Source organism: Trachypithecus francoisi, unplaced genomic scaffold, assembly GCF_009764315.1.
Source record: "Trachypithecus francoisi isolate TF-2019V2 unplaced genomic scaffold, Tfra_2.0 Lachesis_group2, whole genome shotgun sequence".
Lineage (NCBI taxonomy): Eukaryota > Metazoa > Chordata > Mammalia > Primates > Cercopithecidae > Trachypithecus > Trachypithecus francoisi.
The window spans coordinates 59,910,576-59,935,793 of record NW_022681465.1 but is presented as its reverse complement, the minus strand read 5'-3'; positions in this window follow the sequence as shown (position 1 = coordinate 59,935,793).

Sequence of the window (25,218 nt, the reverse complement as noted above, 5' to 3'; positions counted from 1 at the left end):
CATGTAGCTATATTATTTCCCTGCTATATAATCCCCCAGCTTAGTCAGTCAGGCAGATGGATTTGAGACTGATCTCCCATCGCCTCAACTGCAGCACTTGATTAAGGCCTTCTTCCCTGGCAATACTCATTGTCTCAGTGATTGTCTGTCTGTGTGGTGAGCAGCAGGAGCTAGACTGAATGCCTGATGATTTGATAACAATGTTACCAATGTTATACACTTCATGAAGGAGGCACTTGAAGTTTTAAAAAGTATGAATTTGCCTCCTTTTCTTCACAAAGAAAATTATCTTCATAGGAGAGGGAATGATGGCAATATAGTTGGGAATACTGGTATTGAGTTAGAAGCCTTCAGGCTCCAAATAAAATGAGTTATCTACATTTTTGCATGAGGGCATATCCCACAAATATTATTCAAAAGTCTAATACATTTTGGCTCTTACTATAAAGGAAGTTTGTAAGAGAAATAATGTGTATTAAATTGGAATTTTTTCTGGGCCTTCATGAACAACATTAGGAAATTCTTTACAGAAGAGAGCATGGTTTTATTGAGACTCAATGGAAAAATCCAATGTAGGTGTTTAAGACAAAGGAAACAACGTGTCGAATGGCAGGGAACAGGAAAATCAAAGTCCAAAAGTTTGAGAGTGATTGAGTATACAAAGAAATTTAAAGAAGAACTTTGTTGTGTGCATACTATGAGGGAACGTGATGTCATATTTGATGCGTTTTCAAAGTTAAAATGAACCATTTCAAAACTGTGAGCAAAGGCATAACAAGACTAAATATGTATGTTAATGAGAAGATGTTTTAATGAGAGTGTAAAAAGGAGTGTGAGGAGACAAGATTAGATAAGAAGCCAGGAAAGTAAAGATGTGGCCCTGAATTAAAGTACTAGCATGGACTTAAATACGAATAAGTAGATACAATAGAAATTTGTGAGACAAAATTGTTAACTTCATTGAAATATAGAAATTTTAAAAAAAAGAGGAAGGCATGTAAGATGTCTTCTTTTCTGACTAGGATGTTTTCATACTAGTTGATAACTGGGTGGATTGTAGAGTTATCCACTAAGGAATGAACTATAGCGGATAGGCATCTTTGAAGTATGAAAATGTGAAATTTTAGGTGCTCATGTGCCATCCGTGTGGAAATGTCCAATAGATACAGGGATGAAGTTATGGAGGTTGCGAAATATTGTTGGATGTGTATGTAAATTTTGGATTCATCATTCTGTTGGTAGGCGCTAAAGAAATGCAATTCCTAGAGAAATGGCTTTACTGAATTGTCTCCTAACTTTAATGAAATCTGCATTATTGTTATTTCAGTTTGTATACACTAATTAGTGTGGGACAACTGGAAATGCTACTTAAAGGGGAATCTATGTTGCAAATTCAGATATACCTTTGAAAATGTATTTTATGATTAAGAATAAAAATTAAGAGATTAACTACAACTTTAAAAATACCTTATGTGGCCAATTCTAATCAGAAAGATCCTGTAAATATTACAATGTGACTATGTATACACATATCATATATTTTATAGTCATGCATTGTATAGTAATGTTTCAGTGAACAATAGACCACATACACAATGGTGATCCCACAAGGTTATAAAAAAGCAAAAAAAAATTCTACTTCCTAATGACCTCTTAGTCGTCATAAAGTTGTAACACAAGGCATTACTTACGTGTTTATTGTAAAACAAATTTACTGCCCTGCCAGTCCTATAAAAGTATAGAACTTTGCATGCATACAATTATATACAGTACCTAATACTTGGTAATTATAATAAAAGACAATGTAACTGGATTATGCATTCACTATACTGTCCTTTTTATTATTATTTTACAGTGCATTCCTACTCATTTAAAAAATAATACGTTAACTGTAAAACAGCCTCAGGCAGGCAGTTCAGGAGGTATTCCAGAAGGCATTTTGTTTTTTATTATTATACTTTAAGTTCTAGGGTACATGTGCATAACGTGCAGGTTTGTTACATGTGTATACTAGTGCCATGTTGGTGTGCTGCACTCATCAACTCGTCAGCACCCATCAACTCATCATTTACATCAGGAATAACTCCCAATGCAATCCCTCCCCCCTCCCCCCTCCCCCCTCCCCATAATAGGCCCCGGAGTGTGATGTTCCCCTTCCCGAGTCCAAGTGATCTCATTGTTCAGTTCTCACCTATGAGTGATAACATGTGGTGTTTGGTTTTCTGTTCTTGAGATAGTTTGCTGAGAATGATGGTTTCCAACTGCATCCATGTCCCTACAAAGGACACAAACTCATCCTTTTTTATGGCTGCATAGTATTCCATGGTGTATATGTGCCACATTTCCTTAATCCAGTCTGTCACTGATGGACATTTGGGCTGATTCCAAGTCTTTGCTATTGTGAATAGTGCTGCAATAAACATACGTGTGCATGTGTCTTTATAGCAGCATGATTTATAATCCTTTGGGTATATACCCAGTAATGGGATGGCTGGGTCATATGGTACTTCTCGTTCTAGATCCTTGAGGAATTGCCATACTGTTTTCCATAATGGTTGAACTAGTTTACAATCCCACCAACAGTGTAAAAGTGTTCCTATTTCTCCACATCCTCTCCAGCACCTGTTGTTTCCTGACTTTTTAATGATTGCCATTGTAACTGGTGTGAGATGGTATCTCATTGTGGTTTTGATTTGCATTTCTCTGATGGCCAGTGATGACGAGCATCTACTCATCTGACAAAGGGCTAATATCCAGGCATTGTTATTATCGGAGTTGGCAACACCATATGTGTTATTGCCCTGGAAGACTTTCCAGTAGCACAAGATGTTGAAGAGGTAGAAGACAGTGATATTAATGATCCTGACCCTGATTGCCCCAGAAGAGTTTCCAGTAAGGCAAGATGTAGAGGCAGAAACAGTGATGCTAATGACTCTGACCTGTAATTAAGGTGTTTCTTAGTTTTCCACAATAAATAAAATTTTTAAAAGTTAAAAAATTGAATACAAAATATTTTATAAAATAAAGATATAAAGAGTATTTTTATACAGCTGTAAATTTGTGTTTTAAACTGTGTTATTATAAAAGAGTAAAACTTTAAAAAGCTTAATAATTTGTAAATTTAAAAGTTACAGTACGCTAAGAGTAGTTTCTTATTAAAAAAATAATTTTTAAAATAAATTATTGTAGCCTAAATGTAGAGTGTTTATAAAGTCTGCAGTAGTAAACCGTGATATCCTAGGACTTCACAATTTGCTTAACACTTACTGACTCACTCAGAGCAACTCCCAGTCCTTCAGGTTTCATTCATGATCAGTGCCCTATAAAAGAGTACCACTTTTTACCTTTTAAATTGTGTTTTTTAACTGCACCTTTTCTATGTTTAGCTATATTTAAGCACACAAACACTTACCCTTGTGTTACAATTGCCTACAGTAATCACTATATTATATGGACTACATAGGCAGGAGGCTATACCCTTTAGGTTTGTGTAAGTACACTATTACATGTACATACAACGACAAAATCGACTAAAGAAACATTCCTCAGAACATATCCGCATTGTTAAGTGGCATGTGACTGTATACATATACGTATATATGTATATAATTTATTTTAAATGTTGAAATTCAAATGATTTTTTTTAAACTATTTTGCTCTACTGTAAGTAATTTTCAGTGACTACCTCCCTAGGTTTCTTTTTGTTGTTGCAATGGCTGTTGGAATTACCGATAGTAACCTTTGAAATACAAGCAATTTCATGAATAGAAAATTGTGTCTTTGTATTTCCTTCACCACTTGCTAAGGATCACAGCAATAACTCTGATCCCTGGCTTTCTTTAAATAAATATCAAATGTGTTACTGCTTCTTCTACATTCTAAAGATCTAATTGTTTTTCATAATATTATAATGCACTTTGCTCTTAAAATCACTAGGACATATTGGCATCTTTAGTAATAATAAAAAGTTATGATTATCTAATATTTCCATGTTAAAAAATAAGTTCATGAGCAACTTTTATTTGTTCACATTTTCTTAATGTACACTGAAAACACTTGTGTATTTTAAATATTGTTTCATTACAGAAAATAAGTGATAGATAAAAAATATATATGTAACATATTAGTAAACCTCTCTATTAAATGCATTTATTATATAGTTTTCAATGTAGATCAATTTATACTACTAGAACTCAAATTTACAAGTTATTAGTAAGACATAAATGATCTATTCTACCTTATTTATAAACAAACTCCCCATAACTAATAATAATCATTTGTCATTTGTAACCTCAAATCATAAGAAATTTCTATTGAAAGCAGTAACTGACATTTTCTATTATTCCTATTTTTCACTTCCATGCTGTATGTTAGAAATTCATTTTTAAACTTTTCCTACTCCTCCTCCTTTTCCAGTGGCTCCTTCTCCTCTTACCCTTTTTTTTCTCCCACCTCGTTTTCTTCTCTCCTATTTCTTAAGATTTATGTTTGGTTTCCTAATGGTGAGAAAGGGTTACCTTTTTAGTTACCTCTTCTGTCCCTTGGCTTTGCTTTTCCCACTTTACATGTTACCCTTTCAGATACCAATAATTTACTCTCAGTTTTTTATTATCACTAACTCTCCATTTTTGGAGGTTTAAATTTTTTTTTTCCTGAATCTTGTTATACGATTTCCTAAGAGACTCTAACAACACCTCAGATTGTTCTGTTCAGTATTTTTTCTTTTATTCGTTCTCACTCCCTAGGTCTTGAGACTGTGAGGTTTTGTTTCGTGTTTGAGAGTATAATGTTTGACCACCTACTGTTCTGTTTTCCTTCCCAAAGCTTTTCTCAAGAGAGTTAATTTAGCTAAATTTCATTGTATGCTGTTAACTAATATAATGATGATATATATTGCAATCGACTGTTAAATACGGGAGTGTTTCATTTTTGGTCACACAACAAAATCTATCACATTTTAAGCTAATTTTTTTTTGTTAATAATCCCCCCAAAAGAAAGCCTCATTTAGTTGGAGATATTTTTAAATAAAGCTATAGCACAATAATGAAGATAGCAGCCAGTCATATAGTAATATTATGGTAATCATTACACTTATGTACATAATTATTATATTATTTCATAAGAATAGTAGCGGATATTATAGTCTGATTTACATGATTTTAAGCATGCTTGTACTTGTTTAATTATTTTGTCAAAGACTAAATGATTAAGAATTTCATAGGAAGTGGATGAAACTAAGTGCATTCTCCATGTTAAAGAACATTACAAAAATATTGAGATATTTACCTTCGGCGATATATTAGAACTGCTTTTCAGGCACAGTGAAAACATAAGCTGGGTGCATGATAAACTTTACATTTATTAAAGCCTAATTGCTTAGGCCATGAACTCAGATAATGTGTATACTCTCTGCATGAACTAAATTATGTCTTTTAGGGGCCTTTGTTTTTCTAACATCCTTATTATTATACAAACCGCTTACTATTAAATTTTCTAGATAGTTTCTTCTGAACAGGTAAAAAAAAAGACTGAAAGAAAATAAACAAGAGACTTCTAATTCATCATAGCCCTGTCAATGCCCTTTGACAATAGTGTTGCTATAAAACTTAGGGAATGAAAAAAATGCTCTTTTATGATAATTCCAGGTATAACCATATTTCAAAGAGCAATATTAGGTAATAGTGTTTATTATTTTCCAGTAAAATGTTATTAAAAACAAAAATAAATTAAATGTAAAAGAAAATCATATATGCAGTTTTCATTGCATGATCAGCCAGTAGGCACTGATAGAATTCATGAGAATAATAAGTGAATGGGCTTATTTCTTTTCAGTTTAACATTCAAGTGAATATAATTCCACATTGTCTGACAACATGATTGTAATGCCAGAGGCAGAAGATTTGAAGATAACAAAAGATCTCAGAATAACCAAATGGTCGAATTCTTCAATGTCTCTACCTTTCACCATTTTTTTCCCAACAATAAGTAGCTGGATGGGATACAGTAATGCCAACAAATTGCGGAAACATTTTATATTTCCTGGATCTTGCCAACCTCCCTGCTAAATAACCGCTTATGATCTGCTGTACAGGGCTGATACAAAGGTTGTTTACGAATCTCACAATAATCATGATTATGACAGGAAATATACCTCACTGAGGAATGAAATGCTGTGTTATCCAAAAAGACAAGAGAAAGTCACATCTAAATATCAGTTCACGGCCACCAGGAAATTTGGCTCAGTGTTGGGATTTTTGAAAGGGAAATTATTGTAGTAGTTAAAATAGCCGTTGTTGAATTTATCTCCGAGTTCAGTGCATTGTAAAAGCCTTGGCTTTCTGTCAAAGTTGAGAAGTTTGAGAAAGTTAGGAAATAGGGAAATGAAGGATGAGGGACTGGAAAACACCTGGTAGAAGCTAAGTTACCTCCAAGAGTCTGTTGCCCATAACATCCTTATAGAAGGCTTTCTAATTTTATGGCAACAGGAAAACTTCCTGACTGGCCTAGTGAGTTTAAAATAAATATTAGTAACATTTTTTTCAGTAAAAAAGCAGCACTTAATTTCTAATGGATGAACTCTGCCAGGGAGAAAATTTATACAGAGTTATAAGGTTTGTTGTAAAGGGTAGATAGAAAAATATATAATTAATTTACAGGTAGTAAATCCAGATTTCCAGCTAACAAAGTGCAAAGAGAGCAAAATTAAATTACTTCTGTAAGATGCACTTGCAATCGCCTGGGGCAGGGGGGTGGAATGTCTTGAGAATGGAGAGAACAAGATATAAAAAGTAGAATACCAATAACAGGGAGAGTATGACCTAACCCTTTATTGTCTTGCTAAAACCCTTGCCAAAAGTATTGGATAATATCTCAGCATCTTTGGTGTACGTCTGAACAATAGACAATAAGTCAAAGAAATCACATAAGAGTACATCATCTCATACTGCAACCTTAATTTTAATTCCAACCCAGTCATACTTTCAGAAGATTTTTAACAGTCTGAGTGAGCTAATGCTTAGAATTGCAATGAACTAATGCTTACATCACTGAGTAAGTATGAAGACGCAAAGGAACAGTTGAAATGATTAAAAGAGTGTGAACTTCTATATCCAGGAAACTTATCTACTGACATTAACCCAGAGATGAAAGATTTCATCATCATTTCATCCTTTTATTAATCTAATTACCAACATTCAGAAGGCAATTGTTTCTCTGATATAACACTTTGAATGCAACCTTAAAGCCCCGTAAGTCTATTTAAGGAGGATCCTAATCGACTTCCTTTCTAAGAGGATAGACTATAATGAATATTTTAGACCAGAGTCAACATGCTAACAATAGAAACTTTCTAAGGACTTAAAAAGCATTTTGCTATAACTCTTTGATCTAAACTATGTAACTATGGAGACTAAAACAAAAGCACTTAACACAATTATGACTGATATATAAGCCAACAGCCATAAATTTGGTATTGAGTGATAGAATGAAGACTAGGAAGAGAAGGTGTATTTATGGTCACTGCACTACAGAATCTATATTTATGACTAAACTTTATGGTAGAAGGAGTAAGGTTCCAAGGAGATTTTAGACACACCTACTTTACTACTAGTAGTGTGAGTCTTCAGAATATACGAACCATAGATCCTATCAAGATTTAAGATCTGATGCCTGTACCACCATACATTAGAGTTGGGTAAATATTCCAGCTTTTTTATGAGTATCAAAAGTACCTTCCAATATTGCACCAATAATTTGAAAAACTACCAAATAAGGTATATACGTGGAAGAAAAATAACCTATTGTAACTCTCTCTCTATCTTTTTTTTTTCTGAGATGGAGTCTCGCTCTGTTGCCCAGGCTGGAGTGCAGTGGTGCGATCTCGGCTCACTGCAAGCTCTGCCTGCCAGGTTCACGCCATTCTCCTGCCTCAGCCTCCCGAGTAGCTGGGATTACAGGCGCCCGCCACCACGCCTGGCTAAATTTTTGTATTTTTAGTAGAGACAGGGTTTCACCGTGTTAGCCAGGATGGTCTCGATCTCCTGACCTCGTGATCCTCCCTCCTCAGCCTCCCAAAGTGCTGGGATTACAGGCGTGAGCCACCACACCCGGCGTCTCTCTTTCTTAAATTCAAATTGTCATCAGGAATGGTGGCTCGGGCTGTAATCCTAGCTACTTGGGAGGCTGATGCAGGAGGATTACTGGTGCCTTGGAGTTTGAGGCTGCGCTGAGCTATGATCACACCACTACAGTTCAGCATGGGCAATAGAGTGAGACCTCGTCTCAAATAAATACATACCTACATACATAAAAACTTTGTCACACGCAATTTTTAATTCAACTTACAGAAATAGTTCCACAATAAGTCTTTGGGTGATATATGTTCTTGATCTCTTATAATACAATCAATTAATTTTAGTTATTTAATAATGGCAAAAAAATGGTTGATTCGTGCCACTATAAATTAACACCTTGAACATCTTAGGTCCATAAAATAACCATATGAAATATATCAATTCACAGTGAACTATTTCCATATGGGTCACATATTCTCAATATTACAAAAGGAATGGTAGGCATTATTTTAACTTGGAAAATAATTTAACCTAGCCCCAGGCAAGCTGTATACAATCTTAAATTTAGCTAATGCACCATTTTCATCACCAGTGTACCTGGCCCACAGCTCCAATTTTATTGATATGAGGATGACAATGATCTACTCTTTTTATTTTATATAAAAACTGTATTAGTATTCTGTTCTTGTCTTATAATTTATTTGGAAAGAATATGAAGTGGGCCACTGATTAAATTCCACTAGCTGCCAACCTGACATGTGAAATCAATGCATACTGTTTATCAACTGAACTGGAGATATCAAAAGAAATACTTTAGATTTCATTGACTGTATAAATTGAATGAAGTTGAGTTATAAATCCAATTAAACCCAAAGCATCTAACCAGTGACAAACTCATAAGATTTCCACATATGGGAGCTATGTTTAAAGACCTGATATTGCACCTGCCTTGAAATATGTCCTTTTGGATACTATAGATGGATCGGGTATCCAGAGAATATTATTTATATGACTATGATGGTTCATAAGCAATGTCAATTAATGCAGTAGATCACAGAATTGAAAGAAGGGTGGCATAAGTGCAATTTGAAATTAAACATATATTTCTAAGCATTTCTACATTCTGACTATATTCTCTTTACAGTAAATGGTCATGCCAATATCTTAAGTCTTTGTCTTCCCCATTAAGAAGTTAAAGGTGATATCCTTTAAAATTAGGGATGCAAAAAATGAGTGTGTTAATTAAAATGGATCCACAAGATTTTCCGAAAGGGCAAAAATTAAAAGAATCTTTATAATATGCTGAGTAATATTATCTTAAAGGCAAAGAGAGACCTGTAGGGATTATGTTAACAAGAAATACTACAATATTATCCATATGATTAAGCACAACCTAAACTAGAAAATTAAAGTCGACTAAAATCAATTAAAAAAAAATCTAAGTCCACTTTCACTGAGCTTCCTCCAATATTCTTAATCATACAACATTCTTGATGTGTTTTGGATTAGTGTCCCTGCCCAAATCTCATGTTAAATTGTAATCTCCAATGTTGGAAGTGGGGCCTGGTGGGAAGTGATTGGACCAACGGGGCAGATTTCCCTCTTTGGTGCTTTTCTTGTGATAGAGTTCTCACAAAATCTGATTGTTTAAAAGTGTGTGACTTCCCACCGGACCCTCCTGCTCCAGTCATGTAAGATGCCCTGCTTCTCCTTCGCCTTCCACCATGATTGTAAGTTTTCTGAGTCCTCCCCAGCCATGCTTCCTGTACAGCCTGCAGATCTGTGAGTCAATTAAACCTCTTTTCTTTATAAATTACCCAGTCTCGGGTGTTTCTTTATAGCGGTTCGAGAACAGACTAATACTTTCAAGAAACTCTATAATAAAATAACATAATAATGCTCAGTGAGGGGCCCAACCTCCTATAAGATACATTCAAATCTACAGAGGAGAAATATTTTTAATATGCCTCTCTTGGACAATTACATGCTATGCTCAATATTACTGACCTCATGCCACAGACATTTTTCAAATGTGACTGTTTCTCTAAATACGAAAAAGAAATACCATTTAGTATGAATCTCGGTATACTAACTAAAAATTAGTAACCAGTAATGAAGCAAGCCCATCTAACTTGACTTATATGCTTTTTGTTTGTTTGTTTTGTTTTGTTTTGACTTACATGTTTGGACAAGCAAGTGTTTGTCTTCTTGGAAGTAGAATTAGTAGAATTATTGCTACTGCTCTGGTTTTAGCCAGCAGATCAGAGCTTGGAATTGATGCCATTTCAGTTGGACCTTAGAAACAGCAGAAGTGAAGGTTCCAATGCAGGTTTTAAATAAAATAAAATTAATTAGACAGATGCCCTTAAGCTATTCTGCTTTCTGAACTATAGCAGCCAATTGGCTTTGTAGGCAATTGGCCTGCATGAGCTAGTTCTCTAATGTCGGGATCTGATTTTGTTTTATGTTATGGGTTTTCACAAAGCAAAAATATGTCGAGAGAGCAGAATAGTAACTTTAGAAGTGGTAACAATGTACAAGGCAAGCACTAAATTATGCTGCCCCTTGCTGAGCACAAATGCCATTGGGTTGGTGTGTGAAAATAATCAGCAACGACTTGGAGAAATGGAAGGAAAGTAGTATCTCAAGAAGCAGCCAACAGCAGACAAAGAAATGATGAAGAAAATGATCTAAGTGGTAACAAACAGGGAAAAAAATGGTGTAGAAAAGCAGTACTATCAGTCAGTAGAAGGCTATTCAAGGGAAAGCTGGATATCAGTGTTACATATCTGGGTTATAAATTAAAAGTAATGTAGGGATCTTGTTGCTGTGTAACAAGTCATTCTCGAACCTTCAGACCCACACAAATCACCTGAGAATCTTACTAAAGTGCAGATTCTTGTTCTGGAGGTCTGTAGAAGCCACAAGATGTTGAGGTTTTTGCAAATCCCACACAGGATGCCAGTGCTGCTGGTCTTTAGATGATAATTTTGGCAGAAGTGCTTTGGCCAGATGACTGGTAGGCTTATCCTGGACAAAAGCAAAAATAAGAAGGCTAGTTGCATCTTTACTGAGCACTAAGCTTGATGGTCAAGCACTGATACCACTCTGCCAGGATGGCTGCTTGCATATATACTACATTAGCACTCCCAATGACTTGTGAGCTACTGGAGAGAAAATGTTATATGGAATTTAAAAACTTTTCATTATTTTTTAAGAATCTGTTTGATTCAATGAAGGTTCCAAACAAACACCTCTTTTTTAGATTAATCCATTTGTTTGTGCCTTTTATCTAATGGGAAAATATATTTGATATATTTGATGATGAGTCTATTGTATTAAGTAATAAGCTTCATAATAAGGAAGTTTGAATTTTTAAACAATTTCAACTTACTCATTACTTTGAATTAATATAATGCCACTTCTAGTGATTTGTTTTTATTTTTATATTTGTTATAGCCACTTATCACGATTTTAATCATACCAAATTTAATTTAATAACATTTTCCAAGTATACTTTATTATTACTCAAAGCAGAAATTGTCCAAAAAATAAATTAAACATGGAAGTAGTATGTTGTATAATCTCATATTTCAAAATATCTGTATATGTGTAGTATTATGAAACTATATGTAACTATTGTTTTTCTTGTACAAATTTATGTAATATTTGTCCAATATAGAATTTCTAATAACTACAATTATTGATAATATTGATTAATTCACTCTTCTAAACCAAATAAAATATGCATCAACTTATCTACAAATAAGTGTTGAATGAGTGTATACTTGATCCTACATTTTTTTTTTTGTCTTATGTTTTTGATTGGGTTATATTCAATTCCATTTAATAGGCAAATATTTGTTGCACAACTATTATTGCCAAGGCTTTACATATTATGTTCTGTCAAGGCAATGGTGAATGAATGCTGTTATTCGCATTAGAATCACATAGAGGCAGTGGATCTACAAGTGCATACCTTTCTATCTAAGAATTATAAACGGAGAACAAAGTAAGACTACGGAGAATTAAGAAGATATTTATTTATTATGTTTGTAGAGGCCTCAGAAAGGAATTTCTGGATTTGCACTGAACCTTGAACATTAAATAAGATGTATGTGAAAAAGAGCTGTCTTACTGAGAAAAAAAATAACATAGGCAAGATGACAGACATGTAAATGCAGTGTACACAATAATTTATGCAAGAAGCCTGGTGAGCCTGGAAAGGGGAGAGGTAGCCAGAATAGAAGTTTAGAAGCACAAATATATTGGTACATAGAGACAATATCAGTATGGCTCCTGTTCAAATGATAAATAAACCCTGGATTAGTAATGTGAAAGTAAATGAAAATGGAGACCAAGTCTAAAGAATCCCTCAGCAGACAAAGCTAGCTAGCCCTCATACTGACCTTAACTTTGCTTGGTTTGAAAACAAAAGAGAAACTTAACTTGAGTTTCTTTAAATAAATGTCCATATTAAAGAAAAGCAAAACTTAAACTCATCCAATCAAAAGCAGCCAACAAACTTATAATTCAACTAGGAACTTTCCAGTGGGGTAGACCACATAAGGCAACTGTATGACTGTGACCAGTCAAATGTATTCTGTGTTTAGCTTCCACATCTGCACAATGAAAGGCTGTCCATGAATTAGGTTTCTTCTTCCAAGGTCCCAAACCACCTCTGGTTTGAAGGTGCATGATTTATGAATCACTGGTTGCTCAAATAAACCTCTACAAATTTAATAGGGACTCAGTTTATCTTTTTAACAGTTATAAAGACAGAAGGTCAGGTGGGTTAACACTGAACATTATTAGATAATGACAGTTATTATTAAAATATTAACGTGAAATTTTCTATGTAATTATTATAATATTCACAGCCATATGAGATATATAATATCAGAAATAACTGAATTTCAAGACTAGCATATCATATAAAAGTTTATTATACTCTTTCATCCATAAAAATTTCTTCTTAGTATTATTAATTTACAGCACACTTAGTCATGTTAGGACACATAGAAATAAATATAGATATAGATATAGATATAGATAGATATAGATACAGATATAGAAAGTCAACCCCAGTTGATTTTTGCTTCATCGGTTACAATGATCAACACGAAAATATGGGATTTTGGTAAGTCTTATTCTAATCATCCTTCTCTGGGAGAAAAAAGAGTGGGTGATCTCTTTAGGGCTGGATCTAGTACAGAAAGTGTCATGATATTAGAGCCTACTTGATTTAAAGACCTGTACAGGGATTTCAATGGCTCTGTGTATATATAACTATATATGTTATATATGTGTATATATACACATATACATATATACATAGTTATATTTACACATATGTATGTATGTGTGCATATATAAAATACACATATATGACATATATGTAATATACATATATACATATATAACATATATATACATGTATGTATATAATTATATGTAAGTGTATATGTATGTTATATACATAATTATATACACACATATGTATATATGTGTATTTGTACATATATACATATGTGTGTATTTATAATTATGTTATATCTGTGTATATATATGCGTGTGTGTGTGTATATATATATAATGGAAAGGATCAAAGGAAGAAGTTGAAAAAGGTAATGACATTAATGACGAGTTAATGGGTGCGGCACACTAACACGGCACATGTATACATATGTAACAAACCTGCACGTTGTGCACATGTACCCTAGAACTTAAAGTATAATAATAAAAAAAAGAATAAGATATTTGAAATATTGGAATACTTGAAGTCTGTTTATTTAAGAATGGGTTTTCAAAGGAGAATTAAAACATGCCAAGGGCAGGAGCTGACTGAGAAGCGAAGGTCCTGAAGAGCGAAGGAAAGTTCACACACCTGAAAGGAGTAGGAGGAGGAGCAGAAATGCAGGTAACAATTGTAAATCAGAACTCTTACTCTGAGCAGAAATGAATGTACACCACTGATTTTTATGTATTCTCTTCAGCATAATAAGTGAAAGACTTGACCACATCTAATCCAGTGATTATCAACGAAGATTTCACATTGCAATCAGCTGGGAAACTTCTAAAGCCATGTACAGCTCAAGACCTATTATGGATTGATTGAATCAAAATCTCTGAAGAGGACATTGTAGCTTTTAAATGCTCCCCAGGTGATTTTCATATACACCAGGATTAAAAACTATTGATTCAATTGATGAAAAAAGTGAACCAACGCCAATAATTTTCAACAATGGTAACTAAGAAATTAGTGTGTATTAATGCATCTGATAAGATTTCACTAATGATTCCTCTATGGTTAAGTGAACGCTGTAATTTTTTCTGCAATATATAAAAAGCTCTAATACATAAATTTCAAAAGAAAAGTAAGATAATAGTGTATTAGGTAATAAATACGACAGACAATTCAGAACTGAAGAAAACTAAATATTCAATAAAGCTATCAAAAGATTTTCAACCTCACTGGTAATCAGGGTAATAATATTTAACACTAAAATGTTCTATTTCATAAATATGGCAACTTTTTAATGTTTATATATTAGTAAGGATATGGGAAAATGAAATATACCTGTATGTTAGTTGTTAAAAAAGAAAAAATTGGCAGCAAATTGTGATAAATTATATCATACTTATACGAATATCATAAAAGAGCAAATCTACCAACAAAATGCACTATGAAAATATTTAACACATTCACTCAAGATGTTATACTTAAAAATATGTATCTCAAGATTAGTGTAATTGAGAACATGTGTAAATTACCTTAACTGTTATAAAATATTAGATATATACTGTGATATATTCATGTAAATGAATTAAATGAATGGATGATAGTATATGTATCAGCATGGATACATTATACTTGTACGTGTACATCTAAGTCTGTGTTTGTGTATGTGCACACATACAGAGTAGACAAATGACTTTGTTAAGAAGGCTTTATATATTAAACTTATAAAACAATTCAGGAGAGGGATATTACCTAGTGATTACAGAGTGTTAAATCTGTTAAGGGGCATAGCAATGGGATTAAGAAATCCAAAGGAGATTGAAGTTTATCTATAATATTTTATTTTTAAGTGAAGCAAATATTGAAAAACATTAATTTTGTTCAGGCTAAATGTTTTTTATTAGATTTTCTATGTTTTACATATACATAATAAAATCAACTTTGAAATCTGTGGGCAGATTTTAGATAGTTCTGGAATAAATTAATGATCAACATCATTCCTGTTACTTGGCAGAAGCCTGTGGATTGAGCACAACTATTCTCAGAGGGCCTAGTCCAGCAAGCAACGTTGATGTTATGGATAAAAGGAGGTTAACTGGATATTGGGATTTCCTATTTACATTTCTCTGATCTATTCTAATGTGAAATTAAATGAAAAATTTTCACTAAAACTTAAACCTCTCGGGGTGAAGATTTTTGTCTGTTTTGTTTACTTCTGTGTCACTAGTAAGTATCTAAACATTTTCTTACTCATAGATACCCCTCATATATTTGCTGAATATAAAAATATCTTATAGCAGGAGCAAACTATTTTAATCTGCAAGATTAGGGATTATTAAATATTACTCTATACATGTTATTTTTAATAGTGTAAGAAAAATTATAAATAAAATAAGCTCCAAACAAAAATATTTGCTATAGCAAGTTTCTTGATGATCATGTATTATTTCAGTTTACTTTTAGTCCCAATAGTAGTCTAGACCATCACTCATAAAGATAAAAGTGAATGGTATTAGAATGATAAGGGCATCCTTAGATAACCAGAGTTTCTCAAGGGTATGTGACAACGAGTTGTTTGTTCTGATTTGCATCTCAGTGAGCAGTAGGTGGAGTTTCAAGGGGATTTTCTGGCTTCCACTACACCTCACCAAGGTAAATTAAGACAATAAATGTTTGAAACAAATCCTATAACAAATTGTGTGTCATGTTTGAAGTAATATAATTGTGGCCAGTAAATCTCTCAGTAGTTTCTACTAGCAAGACATTCCAAACTGTAGAAGTAACTTCTTGAAGACATGAATAACTTCATCCCTATTTAAAGACAATATAAAAGGTCCAAATAAAGAATCCACCCTTCGGAATCCAGATCTGTCCATGAGATTCTCATATAAATATCAGCAATAACGAGCTGTTAAAAATATGCTAAGCAGAAAATTTACAGGCTGATTAAATATGTAATCTACCATCTAAAAGTAGATAGTAACAACAAAATTATGTAATTTTTGAAGTATTTATGTATTGGACAATAGAAACTGGCCCAATTGTTTCATAGAAATTAATGAGTTTTTGAATACACATACAAATTGACCCATCTGGTTTTAAAACTTGAAATTTACATGTGCTTTACCTGAGCTCCTCCCTCAGGAAACTGACCATAAAACAAGGGACTGAAACTCAGCAGATCACTGCATGCAGAAAATGAGACATCAGACCCTCTCATGTATCATGATTGCTTCCTTACTCTTCCTAATTCCTGTTTTACATTCCTCACCGACTATATAAACCTTCAATTTTAATAAGTATGGGAGACAGATTTGAGACTAATCTGTTCTCACTGACTGCAGCACCTGAATGAAGACTTCTTTCCTGACAATACCTATCATCTCAGTGATTGGATTTCTGTGTGGCAAGCAAAAGCACCAACACAAAATCTCTGATGTTTTGGTTACAAAATTGGTTGTATAGAATTTGATATAGATGTTTTCTAAAATGATGTTATAAAATCAAGTTCACTCTAAAAAAGTAACATATTCGCATACAGTTAAGTACATGTATTATAGCTAAACAGAAAAATAATATACACTAAAATTATTCTTCATACATATTTCCATATTTTAATAAATTTCTTAACTATAGTTGTCTTTAATACTATATCCCTGCACTTTTCTGAATAATGTCTCTTTTTTTCCCTAACCATAGTCTTTTTTTTTTTTTTTTTTTTTTTGGAGTCTTGCTCTGTAGCCAAGGATGGAGTGCAGTGGCACAATCTTAGCTCACTGCAACCTCTGCCTCCTGGGTCCTGGTTCAAGCAATTCTCCTGCCCCAGCTTCCTGAGTAGCTGGGATTACAGGCACGTGCCACCATGCTCAGCTAATTTTTGTATTTTTCAAAGAGATGGGGTTTCACCATGTTGGCCAGGCTGGTCTTGAATTCCTGACCTTGTGATCCACCTGCCTCGGCCTACCAAAGTGCTGAGATTACAGGCGTGAGCCACTGCACCCAGTCAGTCTTTTATTTTTTTCAGTAAATATTTGTGGAGTAATCATGAGTCAGAAAAATGTTTGTAATCTGCTTAAATGTTGAATTCTAAAATTAGTACACTTGAAAATATTAATACTTCTGAAAATCAATATACTTTTGACTGAAACTGAATCTTACATTTGGACTATAATTTTTTAATTAAGAAAATGCTCTGAACCTTTGCTACACTGACATAGTAGGACGGCTTCTTTCTCTCTCTCTCTTTCTCCTCAGATATGGAAATATTGATTTACACGCTTTGTTGTGTTTTCTCTGGCAGTCCCAACACCATGTGAATTAAAGACAAGCATCCTCTTATAAACCCAACACAACAAGATGTATTAGGGAAAACCTCACCTCACACTGGGAGTATGGACACCTGCTACTCTCATGTTGGGTTTCATGAATAGTCAAGTCTTCAGCCTGAAAAACTGGGGCAGAGGAAGAAACCTTGGCTCTTCTTACTTATTCACATTAAATGGCTGCTCTTGGATGAGTCTGTGCAGCCATTACATTGCGTCTCATTGACAAGGTATGAATTGGGCAGTCTGGGTGTCAATATAGGAATTACATTTACTTTTCTTGTGTTACTCTCAGTGCACTTGTTCATTCTCCTATAAAGGTTTTTTTTTTTTTTTTTTCATTAGGAATTACTTTTTACCCTGGATTTAAGCAGTTCATAACCACACATCTGAACTAATTTATTTATTTTACCATTTTTTTACATCACCCCAAAAGCCCAAAATATCTTTCTAGGACTAAAAGCTTTATCTATCTGAGATCAAAAACTAGCACAACTCAAATCGGCTCCTGCAAACCTCAGCACACACAAATCTCTAGGACCAGACCACTTGAATACCAAATGTTGTTGAGCCTTATGGGTTTGAATTTACTTTAGCTCTCTGGATTTGGTGTCTTAGACTCCTAGTAACTCCAGGGAAGCCCTAGCCCATCTGCATCTTGACAGCCTATCCAGTCCTTCCTCTCAGTCTAGGATTTTCCCCATATTCCAACTAATTGTAATTTGAATTACATGATTTTGGCATATGAACTTTCCCCCATTGAATAATGTTCTATTTGGTACCTATCTAATGCATTCAACGTTATACATTTGAATGGAAAAGTTCACTAAGACAGTCATGCAAATAAGAAAAATGGTCTCTTTTAAATTCATAGCTCCTTGTTTTAATTTACAATCACTGAATTCCTTGAACAGTTCTATGATTATAATCACATGAAGTCAACAATCACACACAGTCAGTAAGCATCTATTTATCTGACTAATAATTTCTGATACATATATTTTATTTTCATGTACTTTTAGGTTTATTTCAGATTTATCTGTTATTAACGAAGCACTAGTGCAATTTCCTTTCAACATAATAAACTATTTCCAAATGTCCTTTTTTATATGACTCAGGCTTAGAATTTGCAAGGACAGAAACTGTCATCAACTTAGAAGGTGGAAAAGAGGCAAAAAGCATTATTCTTTGGAGTTGCTGATGTGCAGAGACAACGGCGTTAGGACCTCTCCACTAGTTTCGATTTTCCATCTTGCAACCACTTTCCACTTTGGAGAGACTTTTCAGACTCGTCCTCAAACTTACTTCTAAAAGCTTTGGCTCATTCTGTTCAAGAGTCATTTCTCTCTGTTCTAGCTCTTCACTGCTCTAACTAGCCCACAGCAGTGTTTCTTTCTTTTCTTTTCTTGTTTTTTTTTTTTTGTTATAATTATTATACTTTAAGTTCTAGGGTACATGTGCACAATGTGCAGGTTTGTTACATGTGTATACTTGTGCCATGTTGGTGTGCTGCACCCATCAACTCGTCAGCACCCATCAACTCCTCATTTACATCAGGTATAACTCACAATGCAATCTCTCCGCCCTCTCCCCTCTCCATGATAGGCCCCGGTGTGTGATGTTCCCTTTCCCGAGTCCAAGTGATCTCATTGTTCAGTTCCCACCTATGAGTGAGAACATGCGGCATTTGGTTTTCTGTTCTTGCGATAGTTTGCTGAGAATGATGGTTTCCAACTGCATCCATGTCCCTACAAAGGACACAAACTCATGCTTTTTTATGGCTGCATAGTATTCCATAGTGTATATGTGCCACATTTCCTTAATCCAGTCTGTCACTGATGGACATTTGGGTTGATTCCAAGTCTTTGCTATTGTGAATAGTGCCACAATAAACATACGTGTGCATGTGTCTTTATAGCAGCATGATTTATAATCCTTTGGGTATATACCCAGTAATGGGATGGCTGGGTCATATGGTACTTCTCGTTCTAGATCCTTGAGGAATTGCCATACTGTTTTCCATAATGGTTGAACTAGTTTACAATCCCACCAACAGTGTAAAAGTGTTCCTATTTCTCCACATCCTCTCCAGCACCTGTTGTTTCCTGACATTTTAATGATTGCCATTCTAACTGGTGTGAGCTGGTATCTCATTGTGGTTTTGATTTGCATTTCTCTGAAGGACTTCATGTCTAAAACACCAAAAGCGATGGCAACAAAAGCCAAATTGACAAATGGGATCTAATTAAACTAAAGAGCTTCTGCACAGCAAAAGAAGCTACCATCAGAGTGAACAGGCAACCTACAGAATGGGAGAAAATTTTTGCAATCTACTTATCTGACAAAGGGCTAATATCCAGAACCTACAAAGAACTCAAACAAATTTACAAGAAAAAAACAACAAACCCCATCAAAAAGTGGGCAAAGGATATGAACAGACATTTCTCAAAAGAAGACATGCATACAGCCAACACACAGCAGTGTTTCAAACTTCACTCCACTAGCCTCCCCTGCATCCATGGATCCCCTAATTCTGAACCTATATCCACTTTCTTTTCATGCCTACAATGACTCTGTTTTTCTGATTGAACTTAGGAAGACCATATTTGATTGTGCCACTGGTTGGCAGTGAACTTGAATTCTCTTTATTCTAAGAATTCAGGTTGTTGGGCAAAGTTTGAATTTATACTGGTAACCTAATCCATAGAGGTTTCTGTGTTTGTCTTTCCCAAAGATCTAGATAACTAACTAATAACAACTGCAATTAAAGAAGCAATTTCAATACATCTGTACTATAATGATAAATTTTAAATATGTTCCCTGTTACATATAGTCACCTCCTGGATAGGAAAATTTGAAAATAGAGGGGCGGAGCAAGATGGCCGAATAGGAAGAGCTCCAGTCTTCAACTCCCAGCGCGAGCGACACAGAAGACCGGTGATTTCTGCATTTTCAACTGAGGTACTGGGGTCATCTCTCTAGGGAGTGCCGGACAATCGGTGCTGGTCAGCTGCTGCAGCCTGACCAGCGTGAGCTGAAGCAGGGCGAGGCATCGCCTCACCTGGAAGCGCAAGGGGGAAGGAATCCCTTTTCCTAGCGAGGGGAACTGAGACACACAACACCTGGAAAATCGGGTACTCCCACCCCAATACTGCGCTTTAAGGAAACAGGCACACCAGGAGAATATATCCCATACCTGGCCGGGAGGTCCCACGCCCACGGAGCCTCCCTCACTGCTAACACAGCCGTCTGCGGCGATCTATCCGCAAGGCAGCAGCGAGGCTGGGAGGGGCGCCCGCCATTGCTGAGGCTTAAGTAGGTAAACAAAGACGCTGGGAAGCTCGAACTGGGTGGAGCTCACAGCAGCTCAAGGAAGCCTGCCTGTTTCTGTAGACTCTACCGCTGCGGACAGCGCACAGCTGCAGTCCATTAGGGAAAGAGCGGGGCCGTGGCAGACGCGAACGACTCTGTCTGACAGCTTTGGGGAGCCGTGGATCTCCTAACGCGGAGGTTGAGATCTGAGAACGGACAGACTGCCTGCTCAGGTGGGTCCCTGACCCCTGAGTAGCCTAGCTGGGAGACATCCCCCACTAGGGGCAGTCTGACACCCCACACCTCACAGGGTGGAGTCACCCCTGAGAGGAAACTTCCAAAGAAAGAATCAGACAGGTACACTCGCTGTTCAGCAATATTCTATCTTCGGCAACCTCTGCTGCTGACACCCAGGCAAACAGGGTCTGGAGTGGACCTCAAGCAATCTCCAACAGACCAACAGACAGTCCTTCTGACTGTCAGAAGGAAAACTATCAAACAGGAAGGACACCTATACCAAAACCCCATCAGTACGTCACCATCATCAAAGACCAGAGACAGATAAAACCACAAAGATGGGGAAGAAGCAGGGCAGAAAAGCTGGAAATTCAAAAAATAAGAGCGCATCTCCTCCTGCAAAGGAGCGCAGCCCATCGCCAGCAACGGATCAAAGCTGGTCAGAGAATGACTTTGACGAGATGAGAGAAGAGGCTTCAGTCCATCAACCTCTCAGAGCTAAAGGAGGAATTACGTACACAGCGCAAAGAAACTAAAAATCTTGAAAAAAAAGTGGAAGAATTGACAGCTAGACTAATTAATGCAGAGAAGATCATAAACGAAATGACAGAGATGAAAACCATGACACGAGAAATACGTGACAAATGCACAAGCTTCAGTAACCGACTCGATCAACTGGAAGAAAGAGTATCAGCAATTGAGGATCAAATGAATGAAATGAAGCGAGAAGAGAAACCAAAAGAAAAAAGAAGAAAAAGAAATGAACAAAGCCTGCAAGAAGTATGGGATTATGTAAAAAGACCAAATCTACGTCTGATTGGGGTGCCTGAAAATGAGGGGGAAAATGGAACCAAGTTGGAAAACACTCTTCAGGATATCATCCAGGAGAACTTCCCCAACCTAGTAGGGCAGGCCAACATTCAAATTCAGAAATACATAGAACTCCACAAAGATACTCCTCCAGAAGAGCAACTCCAAGACACATAATTGCCAGATTCACCAAAGTTGAAATGAAGGAAAAAATCTTAAGGGCAGCCAGAGAGAAAGGTCGGGTTACCCACAAAGGGAAGCCCATCAGAATAACAGCAGACCTCTCGGCAGAAACTCTACAAGCCAGAAGAGAGTGGGGGCCAATATTCAACGTTCTTAAAGAAAAGAATTTTCAACCCAGAATTTCATATCCAGCCAAACTAAGTTTCATCAGTGAAGGAGAAATAAAATCCTTTACAGATAAGCAAATGCTTAGAGATTTTGTCACCACCAGGCCTGCCTTACAAGAGACCCTGAAGGAACCCTAACATGGAAAGGAACAACCGGTACCAGCCATTGCAAAAACATGCCAAAAGGTAAAGAACATCGAGGCTAGGAAGAAATTGCATCAACTAATGAGCAAAATAACCAGTTAATATCATAATGACAGGATCAAGTTCACACAAACAATATTAACCTTAAATGTCAATGGACTAAATGCTCCAATAAAAGACACAGACTGGCAAACTGGATAAAGAGTCAAGACCCATCAGTCTGCTGTATTCAGGAGACCCATCTCACATGCAGAGACATACATAGGCTCAAAATAAAGGGATGAAGGAAGATCTACCAAGCAAATGGAGAACAAAAAAAAGCAGGGTTTGCAATCCTAGTCTCTGATAAAACGACTTTAAACCATCAAAGATCAAAAGAGACAAAGAAGGCCATTACATAATGGTAAAGGGATCAATTCAACAGGAAGAGCTAACTCTCCTAAATATCTATGCACCCAATACAGGAGCACCCAGATTCATAAAGCAAGTCCTTAGAGACCTACAAAGAGACTTAGACTCCCATACAATAATAATGGGAGACTTCAACACTCCACTGTCAATATTAGACAGATCAACGAGACAGAAAGTTAACAAGGATATCCAGGAATTGAACTCATCTCTGCACCAAGCGGACCTAATAGACATCTATAGAACTCTCCACCCCAAATCAACAGAATATACATTCTTCTCAGCACCACATCGCACTTATTCCAAAATTGACCACATAATGGAAGTAAAGCACTCCTCAGCAAATGTACAAGAACAGAAATTATAACAAACTGTCTCTCAGACCACAGTGCAATCAAACTAGAACTCAGGACTAAGAAACTCAATGAAAACCGCTCAACTACATGGAAACTGAACAACCTGCTCCTGAATGACTACTGGGTACATAACGAAATGAAAGCAGAAATAAAGATGTTCTTTGAAACCAATGAGAACAAAGATACAACATACCAGAATCTCTGGGACACATTTAAAGCAGTGTGTAGAGGGAAATTTATAGCACTAAATGCCCACAAGAAAGCAGGAGAGATCTAAAATGGACACTCTAACATCACAATTAAAAGAACTAGAGAGGCAAGAGCAAACACATTCAAAAGCTAGCAGAAGGCAAGAAATAACTAAGATCAGAGCAGAACTGAAGGAGATAGAGACACAAAAAACCCTCCAAAAAATCAATGAATCCAGGAGTTGGTTTTTTGAAAAGATCAACAAAATTGACAGACCGCTAGCAAGACTAATAAAGAAGAAAAGAGAGAGGAATCAAATAGTCGCAATAAAAAATGATAAAGGGGATATCACCACCGACCCCACAGAAATACAAACAACCATCAGAGAATACTATAAATGCCTCTACGCAAATCAACTAGAAAATCTAGAAGAAATGGATAATTTCCTGGACACTTACACTCTCCCAAGACTAAACCAGGAAGAAGTTGAATCCCTGAATAGACCAACAGCAGGCTCTGAAATTGAGGCAACAATTAATAGTCTACCCACCAAAAAAACTCCAGGACCAGATGGATTCACAGCTGAATTCTACCAGAGGTACAAGGAGGAGCTGGTACCATTCCTTCTGAAACTATTTCAATCAATAGAAAAAGAGGGAATCCTCCCCAACTCTTTTTATGAGGCCAACATCATCCTGATACCAAAGCCTGGCAGAGACACAACAAAAAAAGAGAATTTTAGACCAATATCCCTGATGAACATCGATGCAAAAATTCTCAATAAAATACTGGCAAACCGGATTCAGCAGCACATCAAAAAGCTTATCCACCATGATCAAGTGGGCTTCATCCCTGGGATGCAAGGCTGGTTCAACATTCGCAAATCAATAAACGTAATCCAGCATATAAACAGAACCAAAGACAAGAACCACATGATTATCTCAATAGATGCAGAAAAGGCTTTTGACAAAATTCAACAGCCCTTTATGCTAAAAACGCTCAATAAATTCGGTATTGATGGAACGTACCTCAAAATAATAAGAGCTATTTATGACAAACCCACAGCTAATATCATACTGAATGGGCAAAAACTGGAAAAATTCCCTTTGAAAACTGGCACAAGACAGGGATGCCCTCTCTCACCACTCCTATTCAACATCGTGTTTGAAGTTCTGGCTAGGGCAATCAGGCAAGAGAAAGAAATCAAGGGTATCCAGTTAGGAAAAGAAGAAGTCAAATTGTCCCTGTTTGCAGATGACATGATTGTATATTTAGAAAACCCCATTGTCTCAGCCCAAAATCTCCTTAAGCTGATAAGCAACTTCAGCAAAGTCTCAGGATACAAAATTAATGTGCAAAAATCACAAGCATTCTTATACACCAGTAACAGACAAGCAGAGAGCCAAATCAGGAATCAACTTCCATTCACAATGCTTCAAAGAGAATAAAATACCTAGGAATCCAGCTTACAAGGATGTAAAGGACCTCTTCAAGGAGAACTACAAACCATTGCTCAGTGAAATCAAAGAGGACACAAACAAATGGAAGAACATACCATGCTCATGGATAGAAGAATCAATATCGTGAAAATGGCCATACTGCCCAAGGTTATTATAGATTCATGCCATCCCCATCAAGCTACCAATGAGTTTCTTCACAGAATTGGAAAAAACTGCTTTAAAGTTCATATGGAACCAAAAAAGAGCCCGCATTGCCAAGACAATCCTAAGTCAAAAGGACAAAGCTGGAGGCATCACGCTACCTGACTTCAAACT